The sequence below is a fragment of the Pinus tabuliformis genome, chromosome 5_2 (assembly GCF_031772625.1).
Source record: "Pinus tabuliformis cultivar Carrire ecotype Pingquan chromosome 5_2, CPIR1, whole genome shotgun sequence".
In the NCBI taxonomy this organism is placed as follows: Eukaryota; Viridiplantae; Streptophyta; class Pinopsida; order Pinales; family Pinaceae; genus Pinus; species Pinus tabuliformis.
This window is the reverse complement of record NC_142306.1, coordinates 22,322,929-22,342,672: the sequence shown is the minus strand read 5'-3', so window position 1 is coordinate 22,342,672 and position 19,744 is coordinate 22,322,929.

The following is a 19,744-nucleotide window of genomic DNA, read 5'->3' as shown; positions in this document are numbered from 1 at the left end:
GCCCCAATGCGAGGAACTTGGGGTTTCCATGACGATGCAAACTAGCTCACAAGTCTAGGGAACTTGGGGTGTTTCGAAACCGCTGCCCAACTCTGGGGAACTCGTGGTTTCCATGTCACGGCATGGCTGGAACCACTGATGGAAACCACCTAAGTCTGGGAAACATAGGGTTTCCATGTCAAGGCACACCCTGAATCGCCTGAGAGTCTGTGGAACTTCAGATTTCCATGTCGATGGGCGACGAAAAGTTGCCAAAGTCTGGGGAACTTAGGGTGTCCATTTTGCTGTACGATGGAAACTGCTACCCAAGTCAGTGGACACACAGGGTTTCCATTTCGCATCACGAAAAAAATTGCTACCCAAGTCTGGGAAACATGGGGTTCTCATGTCGCTCGCACCACGGCTAAAACTGTCGCCCAAGTCTAGGGAGCTTCAGGTTTCCATGTCATCGCGTGACAGGGAATGACTACCCAAGTTTGGGAAGCTTCAGGTTTCCATGTCATCGTACGACATGGAACAACTCCCCAAGTCTACCAAACATGGGGCTTTCCATTCTGTGGCATGACGGAAATCGCCCAATTATGGGAAACTCAGGGTCTTCCATGTTCTGCCATGACAGAAACTATGACCTTGGTGTAGGGAACTTGAGTTTCCATGTCGCGAAATGATAGATAACTGCCCAAGCCCGCAAAACCTGGGGGCTTCTGTTTCATGGCATGAGGGAAACCGCCTAATTCCAGGAACCTCTCGGGTCTCCATCTCCCGCCCGGGCGAAAACCATGGCCCCGGTACGGGGAACATGGGTTTCCATGTCGTAACACGACCAAAATGGCCAATTTTATCGAACTCATGGTTTTCGTGTTGCGGAATGATGAAGAACCGCCCAAGTCTTGCGAACTCAAGGTTTCCATTTCACAACGGAGTGGAAACTGCTTGCTTGGTCTGTCTCTGGAACTTGGGGTTTCCATGCCTCGTTGCGATAGGAGCCGTCCAAGTTTGGGGAAAGTGGGGTTTCCCTACTCCGCCATCACGACAACTACCCAAGTACGTGAAATATAGGGTTTCCATGTCCCGTCGTGCTGAAAATCTCTACCACGTATGGGGCAGGGGGGGGCACTTGGGGTGTCAAGTATTCGAGTTAGGAGTGCCCGAGAGAGTCAAAAGACTGAACCCATAGTACGGGTGCCTGCATTCAGTTATATGTGACTCGGGTGAGCGTTCATTATATGCAAATACTTGGCACGACATTCACTTATGCGCAATAGTGATGGGCGGACTCATAGCGGGTGTGCCGTGTTGGGCAGGGCGCACACCCCTTGATATGTGCATGACGGGTGAGTCACCAATGGAAGACGCGTGGGCGACCCTTGTTGGGTTCCTGGATGAAAGAGGTGACCATGTACAGATGAGTTAGGATGTGGGTAGGTGTGCGATGTGCGGCGACAGGTGTAATCAGCTAAGTGTTGGAGCAGACCCATGGGTGCGACGATGCACACAAAGGGATGCGACGGTTCGTTGGAATGGGGTGTGTCGAGGTTATGTGGCAGGTAGTTCGGGAATTCAAGTTGATGGATCCAACCCTTGTTATCCCCGAGACACATGGACCTTGAGCGAAAGGATGCGTATAAGTAAGGAGGATGGCATTTGATGAAGGGACATCGAACTCAGACTTCCACATCACAGAGAAAGTGCGAACAAAGGAGTTGGGCGAAAAAAAAGGAAGAGAAGGATATGGGTAAGAGGGCCACACTAGCAGGCAGATTACAATGTGCGTGTCATACTTGGTAGTGCGGACAGGCAGAACGCGACGGGTTACCAACCGGGCAAGTAGGCCGCACTGCATGTGGGCCATGCACCCTCACTATGGACCACACCGATGGGTAGAGTTTGGGTGCCGCGGAATGGAAAGTTGGGCAGATAGGTTCACAGTTCAGGTGTGGAGTTGTGTCATGTAGGCTGCGGGTAGAGCAGCATGACTACATGACATGACAGGTTGAAAGAATAATTGGAGAAGATAAATTGATGGTAAGTTATTGTCACTGCATTGTTAAGAACACTTATGGAAAATTGACTGTGTGTTGAAGTAGGCGCAGACCGTGTACTCAAGTATTGGTAAAAGGAAAAAGTATGGTGGTGCCGCACCCACTTATGTGTGGTTGAAATACTACCACTAGGATAGGAGTGTGACATGGGGTCTCCCAGTCCCTCCTCGACAAAAGTCGCCAAATTGCAAGGAACCTAGGGATTCCATGTCCTGCCTTGTCGAAAGCCTCCCAAGTGCAGGAAATTTGGGGTTTCCATGTCTCGTCGCGATGGAAATCACCCCAGGTGTAGTAAACTTGGTGTACATCGAGTCTGCAACCTCACATCAAGAAAAAGGCTCAGTTGGTCAAGAGAATGCAGGTTTCTTCATTAGTAAAGGATCTCGCAAAGGATCAAAGGTTGGAGTTTCCTCTAGAGCTAGTCCACCAAGGACTATCAAAAGTTGAAAGAAGGACACAGTGTCGGGGAACAAAGTGCCGAAGAAACAAAGTGCAGAGAGGAGGAAGGACTTGACTTGTGCTTGGAGGATATTCTTGTCAAGGGTCTAAGGCTTCACAATGACTAATAAGAAGCTTCAATAAGGGAAATTTACGACAGGGTTTTCGTCTCTGAGAGAGAGAGGTTTTTCCCTAGCAGAGAGCCAACATCTTGTGTTCTTTTTCTTATGTTTTTGGCACTAGTTTGATGAAGTAAACACACATTCTTTAATAATAAGAGAAGAATATTAAGATATCAAGTTAAATTGTAAAAGAGCTTCACAAATTGTTATCAAGTCTAGAAGAATCCCACTATACCCCATTAACCTAGACTCTTCAACACGGTATCGGAGCTAAGGTGACACATCAACAAAATGGAATCTCAAGAACATCCGCAAGGTTGAAGCATCAAGCCAAGAAGTCTCAATCACATCAAGGACAAGAAGGTTTACCATCTATCATTCATCATGGAAGACTACAAAGCAAGAAGAAACACCTTGTATAAAGGCACCTACAAGAAGAACAAATCAAAGAGGGACTTGCATCAAGCTACAACATCTGGAAAAATGAAAGGCACTACGAGTTAAGTCATCAAGCAAGTCCATTTGAAGAAAGAAATTTGAAGAACATCAAGATCTAAGGAAGGCAAGCCATCAAGTCTTGAAGAAGAAAGCAAGTTCACTACATCTCAAACTCTATCAAGTAAGTATATGTCCCCTTCTAAGTATACCTCAATGTATTTTTGCAAGGAAAGTAACAAATTGTTTGGGACCACTACATGTCCAAAGTCCAATGATTTGGATGCCAAGAATTTGGACGCTACAAAAGGGATTGTACTAAACTTAAGAAGTACAACAATAACAAGAGAAAAAGGGAAGAAGCTCATGTAACTCAAGAAGTGAAAGAATACAACAAGAAGCAAAAGGAGGAAGATCCTCCCATGACTAAGTCAACCTCTTTGCTTAAAGTCTTCTTTCAAAGTTTTGAGTAGTATAGGAGCATATAGAAATAGAACAGATTGCATGGTTAAAGATATCTTCTAGAATATAGGAGCATGGTGTAGATATAGCTCAAGATATTCACATAGAAGGATCATACCTATTATAGGGTCTCATCCACAATGAAAAAATGATTGATCATGATCAAAATTCTTAGAAGGCCTCCATCATCAAAGGAAGAAACATTTGCAAGGTAAGGGTCTTCAAGATCCTCTGATAGAATCTTCAAAATAAGGTTCGTACATAAGGGGGTAGATGTCTCATTGGGAGTCCCATTTATGGGATTCAAGAAAGGATGATATATAGGTGACAGTAGATGAAGCAAGAAAGGGTACACCAATGGAGGAGAACTATAAAATAAAGCTGAGATGATAAAATCATAATCAAGATGAGGTATGTATGCATCAAAGTTTAAGTAATGTCATCATACATATTGGGTCATGGGAAAAGTTCTGGAATCATGATCAAGAATAAAATGATCTCTTTCGCCAATGACATGCTCGGAGGCATGTACTACAATGGAGTAAAGGTCAACATGAAGAAGTGCTCTCATAAGGAGTATAAGGTGGTTGACTAATCAATCCAAGAAGAAGCAAATGAAGAAAGAGATCAAGCATGTGAAGAAAATCATGGTCACAAAGAATAAATATTTGACAAGATTCCTCAACATCTCTTGAAAGAAGGCATGGCAACTTTGACAAAGGAAGAAAAAAATCAAAGGACCATTAACAGCTAAGAAGGCCTTGGAGATAGCAAGGTGCAGATAACTGATTCAACTCTACAAATATATCATTATGAAGAGGCCATCCAACAAAATAACCATTTGATGTTGAAGAAATATCACGATGAAGTCATAAAGGGCCACTAAATCAAAGTATGGGAATAGGAAAGTACAACTAAGCATCCATGTGATAAGTATTATGAAGGATAGTGATCTGATAATCACCCTATGAGTGACATCATTTAAATATTTATTGAATAAAGGTATTACAGACTCATGTGCTGGTGTGTGTCTATGTTATTTAAGCAATGGATCGATTAGATTGCCAATACACAGACATTTAAATGGAAATACAACAGAGAAATATAGTAAGAAAATACAAGAACACAAGAAGTTAATAAGGAGTTCACCCTATTCTCCAGGGCTACATATCCAATCTAGATTTCAGTGGTGGCCTTGTTTTATTGTGTCTTAAGTAGAAAATTACAATGCATGAGTTCAACATGAGTCAGCTGAAATAGATTTGCTTGGCAGGGTGGTTCTTGGATTCCCCAAGCCACTGGAGTACACAAACTCTGTTTCCTACTAGCTCTGTGACCTTCTAGTCTATAGTGGAGAGAGCCCAATGTGGTGCTCAGTCCAGACAGATCCTCTATGGGATGGCTTGAATCTCTGAAGCTCTCTAGTGCTCGATACTGCCTTTGGTCAGCTCGGCCCTCTACCATCTTCTGCTTTTGCTTCACTGTCTTCTTCTCTATGTACCATCCTCCTCTCGGGGTTCTGGTCTCTCTGTCTCTCAGGGATCTCTATCCCTCTCTCTCTCTCTCTCTCTTTTGTCTTCTGTCTCTGTTCATGGCTTTGAAGCCATTTATTCCCATGTTTGTTCGGTTCCTCTTTCGCCTTTGTTGATTTTCCTTATGCATCTATGCTTGGCGTTCCCTATTCGGTGTCATCATCATCACTCAAGGAGTGGCCACCTATCCTCCTGTAATGCACCAGCCTCCTCCGTTAGTTTAGTTCTTCCACTACATCATGGAATGGGTCTTCCTCCACCATGGCGGTCAAACGAACCTCAAATCCTTCTAGAATACAACTTACTCCCTCGTCGATTATGGTTCCCCCATCGGGTGCGATCTCAACCATCTGATTTGGGACCCCCAGATGCAATGCCATACACACATTTCACGCAATTGACTTGCTCGACCATTAGCACATGATGAATAGTGGTTTTCTCTCTCTTCAACTTCCCACATGTTGATCGTTGAGTGGGATCGCTCCGCTTCCATCCAAAACCGCTTACCATTTGAGGGCACCTCGATCAAAACGGTCAGTTTTTCAGAGCACGAGTCTCGCCTTTTCCTTTATCACTTTTTGTCTTTTGCCTTCGGTTCTCCAGCTGCCCACGTGACTGAGTGCTTGGGGCTTCCCAATTTTGAGCCTGTTTGCACATAAAAATCCACCTGCTTTTCTTGATCTGAGCCTACCAGGGGCTAATTCGGCCTCTAGGGCAGTCTCCATGGGTCTCGATCAATGTGCTTTGACCGAGGTCCTCGTCATTGCACGTTGGCTACCATTGCCACTGGTTTAGGGTGTTTTTGATCGATGTTTTGGAATTCTTTGATGTTTGTCCTGACCTGATACAATCATGGTTCTTTGACAGTTCTTTATGGATCCAATTTGGATCACGGCCTTCCCACTGAAAATCTTTTGGACCACCAAAAGTTGGTTTTCAAGCATCGACTAAGTGAGGGTATTTCTTTCTCACTTGTCCTATCTCAATCCACTTTGCAATGCTTGGCTTTGAACCTTTGAGCCCACTCTTGAGGTACTCTACATCTCCCCTACGTGTTGTCCTCACCTTCCTGTCTAGCACTGTGTCTTCCTGTAACTCATTAAGATACTCAGGTTTCAGGTCATTAATAGAAGGCAATTGACATTGCTCTTCAGGGTCCTCAATCATTGACGGTTCAAACAATCTCAAGCAAACTGTATTTATGACTGAGTAGATGTGCATGTAAGCTAGTAAATCAAGGCAAAAAGCATTTTCACCAATCTTCTCAAGTATCCTAAAGGGTCCATACCTGATAGGCTTTAGCTTTTTATCTTCACCTTACATTCTGTCCTTGCTGATATACAACCAGACTTGGTCACCAACTTGAAAACCATGCTACATCCGATGCTTATCATGCCCAGCCTTGTACTTGGCTTGGCTCTTTTCCAGATGTTCTTTTACTACCTGGTGGATCTCCTGGATCTATTCAATGAACCTGGTTGCCTTGTCCACATCACTGTGTCCATCAACCATGGTATCTTTACCAAAGACAAAATACAAAGGAGACCTTGGTATGAAATCAAAACAAGTCTCAAAAGGAGATCTTTGTGTAGAAGAGTGTTTTTCTCTGTTGTAAGCATGCTGCACATAACACAAGTGTTCATCCCAAAGCTTAGGATGTTTGCTACAATAACCTATCAGTAACTGGATCACTGTCCTATTCACTACTTCTGTCTGGCCATCTATTTGTGGATGAAAAGTTGTGATTTTCTTCAGTTTGGTGTCCATCAATTCCCACAAACGCGACCAAAACTTCCCCACAAATCGGGTGTCTCGATCTTATACAATGGAAGTGGGTAATCCAAAATGAACTCATACATGTTCAAAAAACAATTTTGCAGTCTGTTCAGCTGTAATCTATTTGTTACAAGGTATCAAAACACACATTTTACTGAAACTATCCACAACAACATATAGATAATCATGACCTTTCCTAGATTTAGGCAGTCCTCTAACAAAATCCATGGAAACACTTTCCCAAGGGTGAGAAGGAACTGACAATGGAGTGTACATGCCTAGTTTTCTATTGTTGGGCTTGCTTTTATCACACATAGCACACCCTCTGACATATCTAGAAACTGTCTCATTCATTTTCGGCCAATAGCAGAATCTTTGCAACTATGCAACTATTTTACTTACCCCAGAGTGACCTGATATCATAGATGTGTGTGCTTCCCTAATTATCTTTATCCTCTCATTTTGTGGAACGCAGAGTTTCCCAAATGGTATAAGAGTCGATCCTTCATGTGATAGTCCAATTCTTCTACTCTTTTACCTTGACTCAAAGTTGCATATACATATTTAAAGTCCATATCCTGAGCATATTGTTCAATGTAGCTTTCATGTAGCACGAAATTATGCTGAAGTATGGTAGATGTATTTATAATGGGTCTAGATAACATGTCTACAACCTTGTTATGTATGCCCTTTTTATATCTGATGACTAAATGAAACTGTTGTAGAAATCCCATCCACCTATAATGTCTTGATTGCTGCAACTTAGTTTGGGAGTGTAGATATTGAAGTGGTTGATGATGAGTATGTATTATTGTCCCTTTTCCCATTAAGTAATGTTTCCTCCTTTTTACACTCTAAACTAATGCATACAATTCTTTATCATATGTAGGATAGTTAACTACTCAGGATTAAAAGTCTTAGAATGATAACATATGGGTTTTGCTGTGCTGTGTCAACACTACTCCCATGGCATAGTCACTGGCATCAGTTTGGATCTCAAATGGTCTTTGTAGATCTGGAAGTGCTAGTACAGGCGCTATACTAATCTTTTCTTTCAAGGTGTCAAAGGCTTTGTGATGTTTGCCTCCCCACTGAAACACCTTATTCAATCCTATTAAAGTATGTAAGGGAGCTGCAATTGAGGAAAACTTAGAAATGAACTTCCTCCAATATTCTGTTACTCCTAAGAAGCTTCTCACTTCTATAGTAGACCTGGGTTTAGGCCAGTTGACAATGACTGCCACTTTAGAGGGGTCTATTTTTAATTCACCTCCCCCTACTATATGACCCAACTAGTTTAGAGATGTTTTGCCAAATTCACATTTTGAATGTTTAACATAAAGTTTTTCTCTTTTCAAAACATCTAGTGTCTACTTTTTATAGACATATTTGGGCACTGAAAATCCAATCACATATGTCCATAAACCAAGGGCTTCTAAACCCCTAAAACTATTTTTTCATACCCTAAAGGAACAAGGTCAGCTGATTACATCATCTCCCCGAAGTTCTCCATGAAAAACGACTCAAAACTAGTCAAAACAGGACCATACAGACTGTTTCATGCATAGGGTGCGATGCATCTCACCTATTACACACAGGGGGTGCGATGCATACTAGAAATCGCTTCTGTAGGGTGTGATGAGCGAGAGTAGACAAATGGCAGAAATAGTGCGCTAGGTGGAAACCCAGAGAATCTTCTAGAAACTGCTCATATGACACTTGCCTCTCTGAATTCGCCCAGTGATGAGTAAGAGATATGAAATCTACAAGTGGAACCAAGAACTATCAGTGAAATGACACTAATCAAAATCCCAGAACCTGACTCACTCTCCTGAAAACATCTATATATGGATCCCTCATCCAAGGGATCCAGAGGCTGGAATTTTGTAATTTGCAAGGAAGTGTTGTTGGTTTCTCTTTGAAGACATTGTTGGGTGATCTTGCTTTGTATGAGGTGAAGAGGGCTTTCATGCTGGGAGGATGATGTTGGATTAGACAGCCTGGTTGTAATCCTCTCTTCTACTACTTCTATCAATAAAGCTATTTGAGTTTTCGTCCATGTGCTTGTATATCTCTGAATCTTGTTTATGTATGCATTCATATGGTTAATGTACATCTGATCCTACATTATTTATGGTTATAGATCTCTATGCTTTGATGGTATTCTTCTACCTTGACTCTACAAGTGTTCTTTGAAGTGGGACAAGTGAGAAAGGAGTGGCAAAAGCTCTATTAAATGAGAGAGGAAACAAGCAAGGAGACTAGCGAAAGACTGAGGTTGGTGCTCTCTTCTTCTCTCTCATCCATCTCTCATAAAGGCAAACACAAGTAACTTTAATCTATTTGTTTCTAAGATAGCTACCCATCTTAGTGGGACTAGCAGCTCTGAATGGACACTAGTTTTCCCAATAACACTGCTTAACATGCTTTAAATGTTCTTCCCATGTTTTACTAAAAATCAGAATTTCATCCAGGTACACAATAAAAAAATCATCAAGAAAAGGTCTGAGTACATCATTCATTAATCTCATGAAAGTAGCAGGAGCATTAGTTAAGCCAAAAGGCATAACCAGCTATTCATACAATCCCTGCTTTGTTTTGAAAGTAGTCTTCCATGCATCTTGCTCTGCAACCTGATCTAATGGTATCCATTGTGAAAATCCAGTTTGGTGAAATAAACAGCTTCCTTTAATTGATCTAAAAGATCTTCTATGCGAGCAAGGGGATAACGATTTTTTATTATTATCTTATTCAGTGCTCGGTAATCAATGCACATTCTCCACGAGCCATCTTTCTTTCTCACCAAAACGATTGGTGACCCACATGGTGATGTACTAGGCCTGATGAACCATTTCTCGAGCAACTCTTGCACCTGCTTCTTGATTTCAACATTCTCTAAAGCAGACAACCTATACATCCCAATGTTAGGCAATGGAACATCTTGTTGCAAAATAATATCTTGTACTATTCCCTTTTTGGGTGGCAGACCTTTAGGTTCTTGAAATAAGACATCATACTCTGAAACAACCTTTTCTATATCAGCTTGTTATTCAGCATTACATCCCTCAAATACATTGGTTTTATCAAGTTTCTTTTCCTTTACAACCATCAGTAAAAATTGTTTGCATGAATTTATCATTCTTTTCATCTGCCCTTAGTTTATGAGAGTATAATTATTCTTGAGCTTATGAGTTCTTACAAAGTATTCGATTCCATCTTTAACACGTAGATACTTGTTCTCAGCTCTATAGAAAATAGCATTTCTATCATACAAGTAAGGGCTTCCTAAAACAATTCCACATATATCCAAAGGAATTATGTCTAACTTAACCTCATCTACAAATGCTGACCCAAAAGAAAACTTGAGTTTGCACTGTCTAGCCACTTGTAGTTGTGCTTTATCATTCAACCATCGTAATGGGTATGGTTTCTTGGGAGGTGTAGTTGCTAATCCCAATTTCTTTACAATTGCTTCAGAAATTATATTTACTTGTGAGCCACTATCAAACAAAGTATCAATTTTTTTATTTTTGGAAATAACTCGAATATGGAAAAGCTCATGTCTTTTTCTCTCATTTTCTTCATCAATAACAGATTGAGAAAAATTACTAGTAGATGCTTCAGAATTCTTACCTTTTATACCTGTGGCTGAATACTTGTTTCATTTCTTGAGTCTGACCCCAAATCTTTCTGAATAGTTGCAGCAATCTTCTTCTTCTTGCCCTCAGACTTCTTAGGTCTCAGCTCTGGACGCAGAATCCAAAAATGCTCATCATAATGCCCATCCTTTTTATAGTGAGTGCATGAAGCTTTGCTTTTTTGTGCAGTGTTAGCCTTCCTTTCTTTCCACTTCTGCTTTTTTTTCTCCTTGTGTTTGCTTACAGTGGGTTGGGATGGTCCCCCAACTTCTAGATTTCCATTCTTTCCTTTAGCTTCTAGATGAGTAGCTTGTACAGATGCCTCATCTATACTAGTGGGATTAAACATGAGGATGGTATGCCTCATGTAGTTGTGTAGACCACCAATATACTTCAAAATAGTCTCTAGTGAGTCTAATGAGATACCCAACATCAATGCTCTCTTTCTAAATTATTGAGTATACCCTTACACACTTTTCCCTTTCAACTGTCAAAGAGTTTGCCAACTCATCATGGCTTGTTGCATGTAGGCCAATGGATAGAATTGCTTTTTGATTGCATAAACAAATTCACTCCAGACAGAGATAGTCTTACCATGTCTTTTCATATCAGCTTGGGTCCTACCTTCCCACCAAACTAAGGTAGTGCCTCCTAGGCATAGGCTTTCCGGCTGAATCTTACTCTTGTCTGAGTCTATGTTCTGTACCCTACAATACACATCAATTTTTCTAATCCAATTGTCCAAATTTTCAGCATTTATCTCTCCATCATATATAGGAAAATCAAATTTAACATCTAGCTTGATCAAAGATTCTTTGTTATTATGCACAGGGCTATTAGAATGTGTGAGAAATCTTTCCTCTTTCCCTTTTCTTTTGGAGTGGTTATGGAAGTGAGACTCATATTCTTCTTTATCTTGTTGAGAACCTAAGGAGTCTTTAGTCCTATGCTTTTTAAAGTCCTTATACATTTCTTTTACCATAGACTTTATAGCTAGGAAACTTTTTGTGAATTGAGGGTCTGGCCCCACAAAAACTTCCTCTAACATTGTCTTCTGAGGATAGACTTTCCCAATTTTAGGATTAGTTTCCACCAACTCTCCTTCTCCTAATTTGAGCTTTGATCTAGTGAGCATTCATAGCTAAACCAACACAAGCTTGTCTAACCTTACAGCCTAAAGCTCTGATACCACTTGATCTGATAATCACCCTATGAGTGACATCAGTTAAAGATTTATTAAATAAAGGTATTACAAACTCATGTGTTGGTGTGTGTCTATGTTATTTAAGCAATGGATCAATCATCTTATCAATACATAGACATTTAAACAGAAAGACAACAGAGAAATACATTGAGCAAATACAAGAACACAAGAAGTTAATAAGGAGTTCACCCTATCCTCCAGGGCTACATATCCAGTCTAACTTTCAGTGGTGGACTTGTTTTATTGTCTCTTAAGTAGAGAATTACAATGCAGGAGCTCAATATGAGTCAATTGAAACAAATTTCCTTGGCAGGGTGGTTCTTGGATTCCCCAGGCCACTAGAGTACACATACTCTGTTGCCTACCAGTTCTCTGACCTTCTGGCCTACAGTGGATAGAGCCCAATGTGGTGCTCAATCAAAATAGATCCTCTATGGGATGGCTTGAATCTCTCAAGCTCTCTGGCGCTTGACACTACCTTTTGTCAGATCGGTCCTCTGTCTTCTTCTTCTTTTGCTTCACTTTCTTCTTCTCTGTGTATAGCCCTCCTCTCGGGGTTTTGGTTTCTCTGTCTCTTAGCATTCTCTATCCCTCTCTCTCTCTCTTTTTCTTCTATCTCTATTCATGGCTTTGAATCCATTCATTCCCATGTTTGTTCAGTTCCCCTTCCACCTCTGTCTATTCGCCTTCTGCAGCTACGCTTGGCGTTCCATGTTCGGCGTAATCATCAGAACTCATGAAGTGGCCACATGTCCTCTTGTAACGTGCTAGCCTGCTTCTTTGGTTCAGTTCTTTATTTACGTCATGGAAGAGGTGTTCCTCCACCATGGTGGTCAAATGGACCTCAAATCCTTCTGAGACGCTGCTTACTCCCTCGTCGATTCTACTTCCCCCATCCGGTGTGATCTCTGTCGTCTGATCTGGGACCCCCAGATCTGATGCCATACGCACATTTCGCGCGGTTGACTTGCTCGACCATTAGTGCATGACGAATGATGGTTTTCTCTTTCCTCTACTTACCACGCATCGATCGTTGAGTTAGATTTCTCTGATTCCATCCAAAACTATTTTCCTTTTAAGGGCGCCCCGATCAATATTGCCAGTTTCTAGGAGCATGGGTCCTGCCTTGTCCTTTAGCACTTTTTGTCTTTTGCTCGTGGTTCTCTGGCTCCCCATGCGACTGAGTGCTTGGGGCTTCCCCATTTCAAGCCTGTTCGCCCATTGATGTGCGATTAGTGCTAAGCGCATCAAAATCCACCTCCTTTTCCTGATTCAGACCTCCCAAGGGCTAATTCAGCCTCCTGCGCAGTCTTCATGGGCCTCAGTTAGCGCACTTTGACCGAGGTACTCGTCATTCCATGATGGCTGCCATTGCCACTGGTTCAGGGTGTTTTTGATCGCTAATGTTTTTCCTGACCTGATACGGTCATGGTTCTTTGACAGTTCTTTATGGATCCAATTCGGATCAGATAGACAAGATGAAAAAGGAGTAGCTGGATGACAAAAAGGACCTGATATATATCAAGAAGGTGATTTTCCACGAAGGGAGCAATGACATGACAAACCAAGAGGGAAAGTGATTGGTGGCTAGTACCCTACCAAGAAGAAGTTAAAACAAAGACTTCATGACATCGAAGGAAAGAAGGAGATTAAGTAGCTGAAGGACCCACAAAGAAGACGTTTTTGATGAATGGGCAAGTCCCTAGTGTTACACAGCAATTTGTCACTGTCCCTGCTTCCCCTCTTCTGTGTCTTGGAGGACTCATTCTGGAACCTATGAAAAGTGACATGGACTACAAACACTTGCATTTCATTCCTTTGAACATGAGCTTGATTTGCCCTGAAGACATCTCCTGCTGAAAAACCCTAAAAATAGCTCTTTTTCCATTGGTGCGGTTCCATAGTGCAGCCCTCGCGCCAATAGGGGAAGTTCTCCAAAGAGGGCACGCCAGTGGGCGCTCTGTCACAGAGTCGCACCCGCGCCAACCATAATCAGTGGTGTTTTTAACAAAAAAATGGCGGAAGTTTCATCCTAACAAATTTCTGGACTGAATCTATCTCGAGTTGGGTGGTTTGGTTATGGATTTCCATAGAGAGGAAGTGGTTTTCCACCTCTCATGGAAGCTTCCTTGATGATATGGCCAATCCCATGATTATTGTGGATGATCCCAACTCCCCTTCCTCCATCTATAAAAGCTTGTCCATTTTCTTTAGCAAGCTAGTTCTAGAGTTTTTGGAGTTAGATAGTCAGAGAGTTGGATAGTTTTTAGTTCCAGAGATTCAGAATTCCAAATTCCCAAGAGCTTCATGCTGCAAGAGCCTTCTTGATTCCCTTAAGGCCAAATCGAAGCAAGGAGATTATTGTCCAAGATCCAAAGAGAGAGAGGCTTGTCCTTATTCTCGACAAGCTTTGCGAGACATGTGCTGTTGACCTGCCAAAGGAGAATCCAGTGTCAGAACTTTGGTTGTATTCTTCTTTGATTGATTATTAATGAATGACTATTGGTTATGGTTCCACTCTTGTTATTATTTGTGATGATGATGAGTTATGTCCTTTCTAACTGACATATAGTTGCATATGCTGGATTTTATGCTTGTGTTTGTGTCGCTCTTTGCATGTATAGGTGTCTATTCATGGAGATTGTGAAGATTGTGATCTGCCGGAGCAAAGGAACGGGGAGCACCACCTCTTGTACAAGCACTAGCGTTGCAATCCAAGTAGGCCTTCTTCCCTGGTCTATTAATTTGCAATTAGGAACTTGCGTTATAGCGTTGCATGATTGTTACTAGACTCGGTCTCGGCTAGTAGGGATCGCCTCTATCCACAGAGGGGATTTACCTCCTCAACAATTTGGCGACCATACTGGGGATCTTGTCTTGCCTTTTTGGTTGTTTCTTGGTTTTTACCTGCTTGGTTAGCCTTCTGGGTTGAGTTCTTTTGCTGTTTCCCGCCTCTTAGTTTACCTGGTTATTGTTGGCCTAGCTTTGGATCGCTCATATTTTATTTTGGCATAGCAAACATTACTGGCGCGCTTTTATAGCATAATAGTCGCACCAATTGGTTCTTGTTGCTCATATACAACCTGTGCCAACAATTAAATGACGCTAGTTGCAGCCTGACAGTCGCGCTAGGCATAGGAACTTTTGAAGTTTGCTTGTTTTTTTAGCCTCCTGAGCTTGGTTCTTGTTCTGGGTACCTTTTTTCGACTGCTTGAGTGTGTTGGAGTCTTGTTTTATTGGCTTTAACCTTTACCCTTTGGATGTTTGCCATTTTCTATCGATTTCACGTTTCTAGCCCAAGGGTATCTAGTGGCTTTGTGTGTCGAGTCTTCCTTAGGAGTTTTGGTCTTCTATTGGCCCAGTCGACTTTCTGATCACTCCCTTGCACTCGTTTAGTGGTTGTTAATCGTTTCATTGCATTGTTTTAGTGACCTACCTCTTTTTCACTTGAACTCTGCTTTGTTTCGTTTTGGGTCTAGATTACACGACTCATTTGTGTCTTTCGCACTTTTCTCATTTTTGAAGGACTACTTTGGCATTTAGGGATCCGATTGTGTTTGCATTGAGTGAAATTTGTGTTTTTACGCTTTTGTTATCATTTCTCAAAGTTTGTTTAGTGCATCTTGCCATCAATTTTTACAGAAAAAAACAAATCTCTTTTGCTCTTGATTAGTTAATGTGAATTAGAGCTTTTCGTTGCTATTAGTGATTAGTGACTTTGAAGAAAAGTTTGTTAATTTCCATTAGCTGCATTAGAGATATTGTTGATTGTTCTATGATCATTTTGTTTGTGTGAAAGCTCTCAACTTTCTCATAGCTAGCATTCATCGAATGAAATGATAGATTGTGGCATATAGTTTGCATTTAGGAAATTTTGAGACATTACATATGGTAAGGCCTAAAAACTGAAACATAATCCAAGATCAACTTTAAAATGAACTGAATGAAAATCTAACAACGCATTGGAACATAATGCACAAATTTAGAGGTCTAGGCTAGAGACGTGCTCCGACGTCGTTAAACCTAGTCACTTTTTTTTCACTCAAGGTTGGGTGATTCCTCCTTTCGTGACTCAATAGTGGTCTAGTACGGAATTGTGCTCCCACGTACCATCGAGTATATGGGGAGACCCCACTAGGTTATCATCATTTATCCATAGGAAGCCATGTCTGCCACCTTACAAACCATAATGCACCAAACACATCATTCGGGAAGATTGACTACCATACAGAAAGTCCTTGGTTTTCATATGATTGCCAAGGTGTATATGCAGTTTTACGGGTTGTCTGGTAAACCTTTTTCCTAGTTTCTCTAGAGTAGTAACTTTCGTTCATTTTTGGACTCCCTAAAAGAAAAGATCTATCTGAGCACTTGTCACTTTAGGCTCATTAAACATTCGAAGGCGACTAGAGTCATATTTTTGTCCTTTTCTCGACTCTTTAAAGATGAAAAGGTCAAGTTATGCCCTTGTGTCTTAAAATTTATTCGACTATGTTCACATCTAACCTGTTAGATCTTGTTTGCGTTAGCTTGAGTAGGGTTTTTTCTTGTTTTTGATGGCAACCTTCCTTGAGTCTATCGGACAAGGTTTTCCCCCAGATGGAAACCCTAGTCCATTTCCTTCTTTTGGAAATGTCGGTGCTCCGTATATGGCAACTTTGTCCTTGCCTGGGTTAACCATCGAGTTGCCTGTTTGGTTGTTCTCAACCTCTGTGGTCTCTAATGTCTCAACTACTGGTCAATCAGTTCCTCCACCCGAACAACATCATGTTGATTCCAAGGTGGACCTCTCCCCTTCTTTGCCTATTTCTACATCCTCGTCTTGTACTTCGCCTGGTGAAAGTCTGGATTCAAGTAACTAGGTGGCTAAGAAGAAGAAGAAGATGAAGATGAAGAAGAAGAAGTCTCATAAGCGAGAGGCTAAAAGTGCAGTTACTATTCCAAATCCATCCGAGGTTGAAACACCTTCTGCCCCCTCGCGGAAGGTTAAGTTTCCTTGTAAATTGTGCAAGGGTGACCATCTTCTTCGTGATTGTCCTGGTATTCCTAGGATCCTAGAAGTATGGTCTCACGATCTGGCTTGTCCCTCATCATCCTCTAAAGCTCATGATGATGCCACTCTATCAACGGGTAGTGGTAAGAAGAAAGGGAAGATTCGAATCCCCTGTAGACTATGTGAAGGCAACCATCCCCTTCACCTTTGTCTGCTCATGGATAAAGCTTCCGCTGTCTTGGAAAGTCTTACAGCTTCTTCAACCCAACTTCCTGTTGGTTATCAGAAGCTCTCTTCTGACCCCCTCCCTGTGGACAACAAGATTGACTTAGATTCTTCTCTTGTCTGGGCTCCTCTTCCTAAACCTGGCTGTGCCGAGCCTGCTCCAGACCAACCATTGGTTAGAGATAGTATCGACTTGGGTTCACCACCTGTTGATTACTCTATTCTAGACGAGCATCATGATTCTACTGCTCATGTTCTTCTCATCTCGTCGGATTCTCCTGAGTCTCAGAATGATCCTCCTATCCTCGCTGATCAAGAGGGTCATTCTTCATCTCCTGTAGCACAGGGGGGCAATCATACAATTCCCCCACCAAGTAGTTCGGTCATTTCCTTCGACTGGAGTCATTTGACTACATTCCACCTTCCATCCCATGTGCCTTTCTAGATTACGGTACGTGCCTATGATAAGGCAGTACTTGGCACTGTCTTGGATGAGGGTGCATCTGTCAATCTTATGCCTTTCACTACTTGGCAAGCTTTGGGCTCCCCACAGCTTCTGCCAGTTGCACAGAATTTGTTAGTGTTTGACAGAGGAACCAGTCAACCTCTAGGGATCCTCCCGAAGCTTCCTGTTACTTTGGGAGGCAAAATCGTCTGTATAGACGTACTGGTTACCCAAGGTGCTTTAGATTTCAGTCTTCTCCTTGGCCGTGACTATGTTTATGCCATGGGGGCCCTCGTCTCTTCACTTTTCCATGTCGTTTGCTCTCCACACGACGGAAGAGTCGTGACTATCAATCAATTATCATTCTTTAGTCCCCCGGTGCCTCCTGCGCAACAGCCATCCCCTCCTGGTTTTTATCCACCGGTTGTGTCTGCTCCACTGCAGGTCAACTACGTGGCTACGTATCCCATGCCTGTATCCAATGATGATGCCATCATGCTTGATGTCTTGGGGGAATTGGGCCCTAACTTCCAAGATGTTGTCCTTCCACTGGGAGTGACACCCTTGGAAGCAATGACTTTCTGTTCATTATGATGAAGTTCGTGTGGAGCATAGTTCGTTTTCCCATGTCAAGCTCCTTAAAAAATGAAACTGGGTCTGATTGGAGCATAGTTCCTTTCCTATGTCATGCTCCTTAAAACATGAAACTAGGTCTGGTCGGAGCATAGTTCGCTTTCCTATGTCAAGCTCCTTAAAAAACGAAACTATGTATAGTCGGAGCATAGTTCGCTTTCCTATGTCAAGCTCCTTAAAAAATGAAACTGGGTCCGTTCGGAGCATAGTTCGCTTTCCTACGTCAAGCTCCTTAAAAAAATGAAACTGGGTCTGGTCGAGCATAGTTCTTGATCTTGTGTCAAGCTCGTTAAAAAATGAAACAAGGGTTATGAGGACAGTTCTTTTCCTGTGTCAACCTCGTTAAAAAATGAATCAGTGAGTTCGAGGAAAATTCCTTTTACTGTGTCGACCTTGTTAAAAAATGAATCAATGAGTATGAGGACAATTCTTTTCCTATGTCAACCTCGCTAAAAATGAATCAGTGAGCTCGAGGATAGTTTCGATCTTGTGACAACCTCGTTAAAAAATGAAACAAAGTGTCCCGAGGATAGTTCTGATCTTGCGTCAACCTCGTTAAAAAATAACACAAGGGTTATTAGGATAGTTCTTTTACTGTGACAACCTCATCAAAAAATGAAACAACTCCCTTTCCAAATCGAGTCTTTTGATTAAGATCTCGTAAAATACAATTCGAGTCTTTCATAGATCTCGAGAGTGAACCTTCATTCCATCCACTTTGTTGAATGCAATGAAGCTTAGGGGGCATGTACCTCATTTTGCGTCATTATGCTGGGGGCATGCAAACTCATAACAAGCATAGTTCTTCGTTTCAAGCTTGTGTAAACATGAAACCAAATCCAAGCAGAGTTCTCCATTGTTCAAGCTTGTGTAAAAATGAACCCATACCTAATTCACATCTTGTGATTGCTGCCTATCCGCTAAATTCTGCTAGATGAGCCTTGGTTGTTTCATTCCATTGCCACCATCTCTTTGGCCGATCATATGCTTTCACTTGGTTTTTTTTCCTTTCCTGAGGAACCACAACAATGAGTGGTTTTATTAGCCAGCCTCTTGACCATGACATGTTTTGAGCAGTTCCATCATTGTTGGAACCAGTTGCTACCCTTTATACCACTCGTTCCTCCAGGAGTAGTCACCTTTAATCTCTTTTCTGACTCGTAAAATGTGAAAAGATTGCCGAGTATTTTTTTCCTTTTTTGACTCGTTAAAGATAATAAAAATGGAGGTCTACTTTTAGCTCTTTTCTGACCGTTTAAAGATGAAAATATGGTCGAGTTTTCCTCTTGACTCGTTAAAAGAAACAAGAGGCGGTCGCATTTAAGCTCTTTTTTCGACTGTTTAAACACAAAAAATATTGCCGGGCTTTCGTCATTTCAGGCTCGTTATTGGTTGCGAAACGACCTGCTTCTGACCACTTTTTCACTTTTTCAAGTCAAAGTTACTACTTATGAAAAGTACTCCTCGATCATAATGATTGGGCGGTTCTTTCGAGTATCGTTTTATACTTTTTCGAGCTCAAGAGACACAACTTTACGAAAAATGACACCTTTGGAGTTTACTTTTCTGTTGTCTTTTCAAACTCTCTAAACATGAAAAGACACCAAGTTATTCCTTTGTCAGACTCGTTAAAACTTGATGACATTGGATTCCGTCAAAATGACGTTTTACAAGAATATGCTATCCCCGTCAAGCTTGTTAATAAAAATAACTGGGGTACTCACCAGAAATGGTGGGGAAATAGAACCACAATCATTGTCGTGTCAACAGTATGTCGCTCTTGAACATGGAACTTGTCT